At 27.7% G+C, this 9521-nt stretch overlaps 1 long non-coding RNA gene across 2 annotated transcripts; it reads right to left on the bottom strand.

The window, feature by feature from the left end:
- Positions 1-1944: 1944 nt before the first annotated feature.
- Positions 1945-2415, bottom strand: LOC121123188 (uncharacterized). Of its 2 annotated transcripts, XR_005865930.2 has the most exons (4): positions 2336-2415; positions 2246-2272; positions 2164-2184; positions 1945-2093 (listed from the first exon to the last, which is right to left on the bottom strand). It is a non-coding gene; the product is annotated as an uncharacterized lncRNA (long non-coding RNA). The 2 variants fall into 2 exon arrangements; XR_005865929.2 differs by lacking the exon at positions 1945-2093 and having other exon boundaries at positions 2114-2184.
- Positions 2416-9521: the final 7106 nt, after the last annotated feature.

The following is a 9521-nucleotide window of genomic DNA, read 5'->3' as shown; positions in this document are numbered from 1 at the left end:
GCAAAAAAAGTCAGTAAGAAATTTATTCAAATCTTCTTGGTCAGGGCAATTTTCACACCTGCCAAGTATACAGTCCTTGCTATCAATGCAGCAAACTAATTGTTTCAGCATATCTTTGTATATGAAGTTAGCATTCAGTGCAGTAACAAGAAGTTTACTATTCTGATGGTATTTACAAACACAAACAGAATGAGTTTCACTTGCTCCTTGGATAAAACATCATTTTGGTCGCAAAGAACAGAACTTTGAATATCTAATCTGAAGATTTGGTAGATAATCTTGAATGACTGATACAATTCTTTAAGGTTGCTCAAGACCAATCGTTTTTGTTTATGAACGTTCTTACCAATGATGACATACTCCTTTTTTTCCTTGCATCACACGTGAGTAATCTTCATTTTCATAAAACCGAGGACACTTTATCAAGAACGTTTTTTGGAAGAATTTTTCCTTTGTATGTCGGAGGCATTGCTAAGATACCTTTTTCAAGAAACAAATGACGTACCTTTCTTGATTGATACTCAGTTACATTATATGTAAAATATAATTACTAAGCATAATATTTTTATTAGAATAGATAATTTAATATATGTATTTCAAATAACAAGCTCTCAAATTAGTGTATGTCTAGTACACAATTCAGGTATGAACTTCTATCTTGAATCATGCAATTAATACACATTTCTCCTTGATAATATTTTCCATACAGTTACTTTTGGCATTGAAGATAAAAGTTCCATTAAAAAAGCTGATTTTTTTGTTTTGTTTTGAGATAATGACCACAAAAGGGGGTTCAGTCAATAAATCCGAAATCTGTCATTATCGATCACTTCCTTTCCTTTTAGGGGTAATAATGTGGTTTTTCGAAATTTGCATCAAAAACTGATTAGACATGCTTATTTTTATTTCTCTATGACTATTCCTTGACACAATAATGTCACTTTTAGTTTCGGAGTACGGTGTAGTCAGACCATAATATTGGAAACCGGGCCTTAACAAAAACGTCAATATCTCTAGAACCATTCATTAAATGAACTAAAAATTTAGTTGTGTTATCAGGGTATATTTTCCTAGCAACTATCTGAAAATGAAGAAAATCGGAGAACCTTGGTTCAAAAAGTTGAAGAAACTTGGTGATTTGACATGGATTTACCCAATTATTAAATAGATGCTTAATATTGGTTGCATACTGATTAATACACGAAATTTGCCTTAAAATACATCTAAAAAATATGTTTGTTCTTCTAATCGCATATTAATTTTAGATTTCCACCATATGAATTCAAATTTATACGTTATAGTCAATAGAAAAAAACTCTTACCTCTGTGACAAACAACAACAAGTTTAACCCTTAACCATACGAGATATTTTAACTGACTAATAATAATTAAAAGAGTAAGATTTATCCATCTATTCTAAATACAGATGACAAAACTTCATTGCTACTTCTATGGGAAATCCGGCTCTTTCGGTTCCCAAATGGCTTTTCAGATTTTGTTGTTGCTTTAATAGATATAATAAAAATTATAGAGGCGTCTGCAATAGATCCCTCAAATATCGAAAATTTCAAAAAATTTAATTCTTCAAAAAAAAAATCAATTTTTTTATAGTCAGCTGTTGATTTTTTTTTAATAAAACTTTTTTAAAAAATTGTGTGAATAACTAGAGATTTTTCAATTTCTTTCCCCAAAAAACTTAATTTTTCAATTTTTTTTCAAAAAAATTACAAAACCAAGCCCCTCCTCCCCCTCCCCCAAAAATCCCTCCTTTTTAGCTTCAAATTCAAATCCTTCTTTTTGGAGAACTACAGCTCATAGAGCCGTTACGTTCGTGAACGGCACATCACTAATTGCTTCAAACTTAAAACTATTAACAAAAAATAAGTAATAATGAAACAATCTTACAAAAACTTAATTTTTATTTGCAAAACAATTCATCTTCTTGATATTTATGATACAGGTATTAAAATAAAATTCCGTTTAATTTGAACACATGCCACAAGTCCGTTGGCAAATATCTCTAACTGATTTATTGACACGACATAGAACTATCATAAGTGTGCATTTCGTATCTCCAATATTATTTTTACAAGCTGAAATCATATTCAATGTAGTGAAAAGAATGATAATTATATAATTAGTGTAAATGAATTGATTGCTTACAAATGGGTGAAGTCCTTGTTACTAGAGTAAACAAAAATAAAATGATATAAAAAATGCGATAGTTAGCTTCCAATACACTTACTTGGAGTGATAGTTGTGTCCGTTTTAGCTAAATTATGAAAAATTTAATACAGTTAAATATGTGAGGCCATGCAATTTATTTAAAACTTACTTATTGCATTTATGGATGGATTTGGTGCTGAAAAAAGAGTTATTTAAATCGGCGTCGAAAACTTTAATCTGAACTTACTTTTCGGGGTGGAGGAGTTCTTCCATTTGTTGCTGAATTGTAGAATACAAGTTAAAATTAATTAAATAATAGAATACGAGTTATCTCTAAAAGGTTCTTACCAATTTTCATATCTGTAATTGAATCCATTGTAGGAAATTTAAAAGAAAACAAAATAGTTTTAAAACTGATTCAAGAATTTAATAAATAATAAAACTTACCAGTCGTTGCAAAGGACGTAGGTGTTAATACTGAATAAAAAAAAAAAAAAGGAAGATATTATTAATCTAAAACCATTGATTAACAGAAGTAAAAAAATTCAGACTAAATAAAAAATTAGAAAAAATTGACCTTTTTTGGGGTCTTTGACTTTTAAGTAACCTTAAAACTGTGCTTTATAAACTAAATATGGTATATAACTATTGCTTTTAACATTAAAGACTTTAATGATTACGACATTTGCGAGTTTCTTCTTATTTCTTAGAAAAAGATTGATAAAAAACATATTCATGGGTGTTTTGGGGGTTTTCCGTTTTGTTTTTAGGAGGGAAATTAATTTTTATTCCAGATTGCCTAAAAGATCCTTTTGTATCCGAAAAGTTGTACTTAAATTGAATTTGATTTTAAACCCCTCCCCCTAGGTTAGGTCGTGTTGTTGTTATGGCTATAAATTCAAGTTAATTAATCGACATAATATTAATTAAATCCTGAAAATATTTAACGACTTACTTTTCCAGGGTGGAGTTCCTCCATTTGTTGCTGAATTGTAGAATAAAAGTTAAAATTAATTAAATAGTAGAATACGAGTTATCTCTAAAAGGTTCTTACCAATTTTCTTATCTGTAATTGAATCCATTGTAGGAAATTTAAAAGAAAACAAAATAGTTTTAAAAACTGATTCAAGAATTTAATAAATAATACAACTTACCAGTCTGTGCAAAGACAAAAAAAGGTCTTAATACTGAATAATAATAATAAAAAAAGGAAGATATTATTAATCTAAAACCACTGATTAACAGAAGTCAAAAAATTCAGACTAAATAAAAAATTAGAAAAAATTGACCTTTTTTGGGGTCTTTGACTATTAAGTAACCTTAAAACTGTACTTTATAAACTAAATATGGTATATAACTATTGCTTTTAACATTAAAGACTTTAATGATTACGACATTTGCGAGTTTCTTCTTATTTCTTAGAAAAAGATTGATAAAATACATATTCACGGGTGTTTTGGGGGTTTTCCGTTTTGTTTTTAGGAGGGAAATTAATTTTTATTCCAGATTGCCTAAAAGATCCTTTTGTATCCGAAAAGTTGTACTTAAATTGAATTTGATTTTAAACCCCCTTCCCCCCTGGTTAGGTCGTGTTGTTGTTATGGCTATAAATTTAAGTTAATTAATCGACATAATATTAATTAAATCCTGAAAATATTTAATGACTTACATTTCCAGGGTGGAGTTCTTCCATTTGTTGCTGAATTGTAGAATAAAAGTTAAAATTAATTAAATAGTAGAATACGAGTTATCTCTAAAGGTTCTTACCAATTTTCTTATCTGTAATTGAATCCATTGTAGGAAATTTAAAAGAAAACAAAATAGTTTTAAAACTAATTCAAGAATTTAATAAATAATAAAACTTACCAGTCGTTGCAAAGGACGTAGGTGTAAATACTGAATAAAATAAAAAAAAAGGAAGATATTATTAATCTTAAATTATTGATTAACAGAAGTAAAAAAATTCAGACTAAATAAAAAATTAGAAAAATTGACCTTTTTTGGGGTCTTTGACTATTAAGTAACCTTAAAACTGTACTTTATAAACTAAATATGGTATATAACTATTGCTTTTAACATTAAAGACTTTAATGATTACGACATTTGCGAGTTTCTTCTTATTTCTTAGAAAAAGATTGATAAAATACATATTCATGGGTGTTTTGGGGATTTTCTGTTTTGTTTTTAGGAGGGAAATTAATTTTTATTCCATATTGCCTAAAAGATCCTTTTGTATCCGAAAAGTTGTACTTAAATTGAATTTAATTTTAAACCCCTTCCCCCCCGGTTAGGTCGTGTTGTTGTTATGGCTATAAATTCAAGTTAATTAATCGACATAATATTAATTAAATCCTGAAAATATTTAACGACTTACTTTTCCAGGGTGGAGTTCCTCCATTTGTTGCTGAATTGTAGAATAAAAGTTAAAATTAATTAAATAGTAGAATACGAGTTATCTCTAAAAGGTTCTTACCAATTTTCTTATCTGTAATTGAATCCATTGTAGGAAATTTAAAAGAAAACAAAATAGTTTTAAAACTGATTCAAGAATTTAATAAATAATACAACTTACCAGTCTGTGCAAAGACAAAAAAGGTCTTAATACTGAATAATAATAATAAAAAAAGGAAGATATTATTAATCTAAAACCACTGATTAACAGAAGTCAAAAAATTCAGACTAAATAAAAATTAGAAAAAATTGACCTTTTTTGGGGTCTTTGACTATTAAGTAACCTTAAAACTGTACTTTATAAACTAAATATGGTATATAACTATTGCTTTTAACATTAAAGACTTTAATGATTACGACATTTGCGAGTTTCTTCTTATTTCTTAGAAAAAGATTGATAAAATACATATTCATGGGTGTTTTGGGGGTTTTCCGTTTTGTTTTTAGGAGGGAAATTAATTTTTATTCCAGATTGCCTAAAAGATCCTTTTGTATCCGAAAAGTTGTACTTAAATTGAATTTGATTTTAAACCCCCTCCCCCCTGGTTAGGTCGTGTTGTTGTTATGGCTATAAATTTAAGTTAATTAATCGACATAATATTAATTAAATCCTGAAAATATTTAATGACTTACATTTCCAGGGTGGAGTTCTTCCATTTGTTGCTGAATTGTAGAATAAAAGTTAAAATTAATTAAATAGTAGAATACGAGTTATCTCTAAAGGTTCTTACCAATTTTCTTATCTGTAATTGAATCCATTGTAGGAAATTTAAAAGAAAACAAAATAGTTTTAAAACTAATTCAAGAATTTAATAAATAATAAAACTTACCAGTCGTTGCAAAGGACGTAGGTGTTAATACTGAATAAAAAATAAAAAAAAGGAAGATATTATTAATCTTAAATTATTGATTAACAGAAGTAAAAAAATTCAGACTAAATAAAAAATTAGAAAAATTGACCTTTTTTGGGGTCTTTGACTATTAAGTAACCTTAAAACTGTACTTTATAAACTAAATATGGTATATAACTATTGCTTTTAACATTAAAGACTTTAATGATTACGACATTTGCGAGTTTCTTCTTATTTCTTAGAAAAAGATTGATAAAATACATATTCATGGGTGTTTTGGGGATTTTCTGTTTTGTTTTTAGGAGGGAAATTAATTTTTATTCCATATTGCCTAAAAGATCCTTTTGTATCCGAAAAGTTGTACTTAAATTGAATTTGATTTTAAACCCCTCCCCCTGGTTAGGTCGTGTTGTTGTTATGGCTATAAATTCAAGTTAATTAATCGACATAATATTAATTAAATCCTGAAAATATTTAACGACTTACTTTTCCAGGGTGGAGTTCCTCCATTTGTTGCTGAATTGTAGAATAAAAGTTAAAATTAATTAAATAGTAGAATACGAGTTATCTCTAAAAGGTTCTTACCAATTTTCTTATCTGTAATTGAATCCATTGTAGGAAATTTAAAAGAAAACAAAATAGTTTTAAAAACTGATTCAAGAATTTAATAAATAATACAACTTACCAGTCTGTGCAAAGACAAAAAAGGTCTTAATACTGAATAATAATAATAAAAAAGGAAGATATTATTAATCTAAAACCACTGATTAACAGAAGTCAAAAAATTCAGACTAAATAAAAATTAGAAAAAATTGACCTTTTTTGGGGTCTTTGACTATTAAGTAACCTTAAAACTGTACTTTATAAACTAAATATGGTATATAACTATTGCTTTTAACATTAAAGACTTTAATGATTACGACATTTGCGAGTTTCTTCTTATTTCTTAGAAAAAGATTGATAAAATACATATTCATGGGTGTTTTGGGGATTATCCGTTTTTTTTAAGGAGGGAAATTAATTTTTATTCCAGATTGCCTAAAAGATCCTTTTGTATCCGAAAAGTTGTACTTAAATTGAATTTGATTTTAACCCCCCCCCGGTTAGGTCGTGTTGTTGTTGTGGCTATAAATTCAAGTTAATTAATCGACATAATATTAATTAAATCCTGAGAATATTTAATGACTTACATTTCCAGGGTGGAGTTCCTCCATTTGTTGCTGAATTGTAGAATAAAAGTTAAAATTAATTAAATAGTAGAATACGAGTTATCTCTAAAAGGTTCTTACCAATTTTCTTATCTGTAATTGAATCCATTGTAGGAAATTTAAAAGAAAACAAAATAGTTTTAAAACTGATTCAAGAATTTAATAAATAATAAAACTTACCAGTCGTTGCAAAGGACGTAGGTGTAAATACTGAATAATCATAAAAAAAAAGGAAGATATTATTAATCTTAAATTATTGATTAACAGAAGTAAAAAAATTCCGACTAAATAAAAAATTAGAAAAATTGACCTTTTTTGGGGTCTTTGACTTTTAAGTATCCTTAAAACTGTACTTTATAGACTAAATATGGTATATAACTATTGCTTTTAACATTAAAGACTTTAATGATTACGACATCTGATGCCTAATGCCGTTGTGCAAGCTTAAAAAGTTGTAGGTAGAAGTAATTATTTCAACAAGGAACATATTTTGACAAAACTTACCTCCATTTCTTTTTGCAAAACTAGAGTCTAACTGAAAAAGAATTAACAGAACAAGAAGAGACTTCATTTCGGGAAGGGTTTCAAGCTATTATTGGTAAACAACACTTTAGGAACTTATTGTCATGAGTTTAAATATATATACAATTGTTCCTATCGTTTTGATTTTTCTTCAAATTTCAATGTGTCAACTTTCCCATATTTATTTAAACAGTCAAAGCTTTGATTGACAATTATTTTTTATACAAATAATGTAAGTACACTTTGTATTTCATGCTATATTATGCCATTTTTCTTCCCCTAAAAAGAGATCTCCATTACTAAAATCAAAAAGACTATATATAAGGTGTGTCGATAAGGGATTTTTTTGCTTATGTTTAAAATTGTTCTAGCTATTTTGATGACGTCACAGATTAGACAATGTAGGAGGAAATCCAATTGTATTAATACATAATAAATATATTATTTTCTCATTAGACAATACTATCTTTTTAAATTTTTACCTTCTGACAATTAAAGTACTAAAATTATTTTTTTAAATAAATTAAAAATTGTTTTTAATTAAAAATAGGTTAAAACCTGATAAACCTAATAAAACAATTTCAGCAAGTTGGTAAAACACAAGACTCCTCTCTCTAATATATGGGGTCATGTATATAACATCTGCTTAAACATCCAAAATTTTAACCCCTCCATCATGGAACATCTTAGATTTTGTCAATTTCGTATACCCTTCTTCTCTGAACGTTATATAATTGGCCCATGAGGTATGTAATTATAAATATTGTGTAAGAGTTGCAATTTTGTAAAAGTTATAATATATACTAGCAGATTTTGAATATTGCGGCCTTAAAAAAAGGTGCAACGTTTTAAATATTTAATATATACTAGCAGATTTTGAATATTGCGGCCTTAAAAAAAGGTGCAACTTTCTAAATATTAAATATATGATCGATTTTGCAGTACTTATGAAAAAAATGATACTAAAATTGGATAGAATTGAACCTATTCCATTTTGAGCTGGACCATTCCCATTTTCAATTGGACTATTTCATTTTGAGCTGAGTGAATCGACAGCCGACAACAAAATACATAGGGTATTTGTCTGTTCATTAACGGTACAGCTTAGTTTGAGTACAATGCAGGGCCTGTTATAAGTAATGCCGTGATATGTTTAGAGTTTTATATATATGAAGTTGTCCTTATCTGTCCCTGTTTATATTAAATCTCATGTTGCTACCAGCGTGGTGTGTAAGTATATACTAACTCTTTTGTCATAGTTGATTAGAGGACGTTTCATTTAAGACAATTATTCTCCCGATATCTTTTTTATATTATCACAATACAACACAATGTCACCTTTTCAAAGCTAAAGCGATGAAGAAGAAAAACACTCATGAATTAAAAAAGTATTGCAGATAGTTAGAAAATCCAAAATTTTCAATGAATGCTCCTAAAATGTTCGAAAAATCCTGCCATCATGACAAATAAACAACGTTAATATTTTATACTTATTTATTTAATGTAGCACGAATACACTTGTTTACTCGTCCAATATTATTCATTTTATTGTGTACCTAAATATACATATGCTTTGAGAAACAAACTCAAGCACTTTTAAGCATGCTAAAAAGAAAACATTCATGATTTTTTTTTAAAGTGTACGAAATTATTAAATAAATATTATTTCACATTGACAAATATTAATGGATTGAAAAATAGAAAACGTTCCTTAAGCCAAAAAGTTTTTTCAAATTACTAAATAAATAATTTTGTGGTTTATAAAATGAGCGTATAATGTCACTTGAAAATAATCAAAATGGAAATATGACGTCAAAAGCTATATAAATTCAATATGAAAGGGCCCAATTTTTTAAGCAACTAAGTAGTTGTATCCGCTCATTTATACATTTTCATGCACAAAAGAGCAATGCAGGCTAAATGTTTAGAGGATTCAGCGTTCCTATTAATATTAAAACATGTCTACACAACTATTTACATCGGTATAACTTTTAAAAAAAGAACTTCCTTATATCTTAAGTTCATTAAAATAAAAATTGTAATATAAATAAAAAATGCACACATATATTTCCAAAAATACTGGACTGTCCATTTGCAACTTAGGATAACCCCTTTTTCAGGTAATTTTCTGGATTGCAGAATTAGAAAATTGACTTTGAAGAAGACTATGAATTATTTGCAGAAAGGGGATGAATAAAGTTCTTTACTTCTTTAGTACTGGAAAATTTATATTGCATGCATATTGGAGCTTGTTTGAGGCTCAGGGGCATGCTCAAAATTTTTATTTATAACCATATAGGTATGTTGTGTACTTGTTGCATTT

Source organism: Lepeophtheirus salmonis, unplaced genomic scaffold (assembly GCF_016086655.4).
Source record: "Lepeophtheirus salmonis unplaced genomic scaffold, UVic_Lsal_1.4 unplaced_contig_791_pilon, whole genome shotgun sequence".
Taxonomy (NCBI): domain Eukaryota; kingdom Metazoa; phylum Arthropoda; class Copepoda; order Siphonostomatoida; family Caligidae; genus Lepeophtheirus; species Lepeophtheirus salmonis.
The sequence above is the reverse complement of the archived record's forward strand: the minus strand, read 5'-3'. Positions and strand labels throughout refer to the sequence as shown.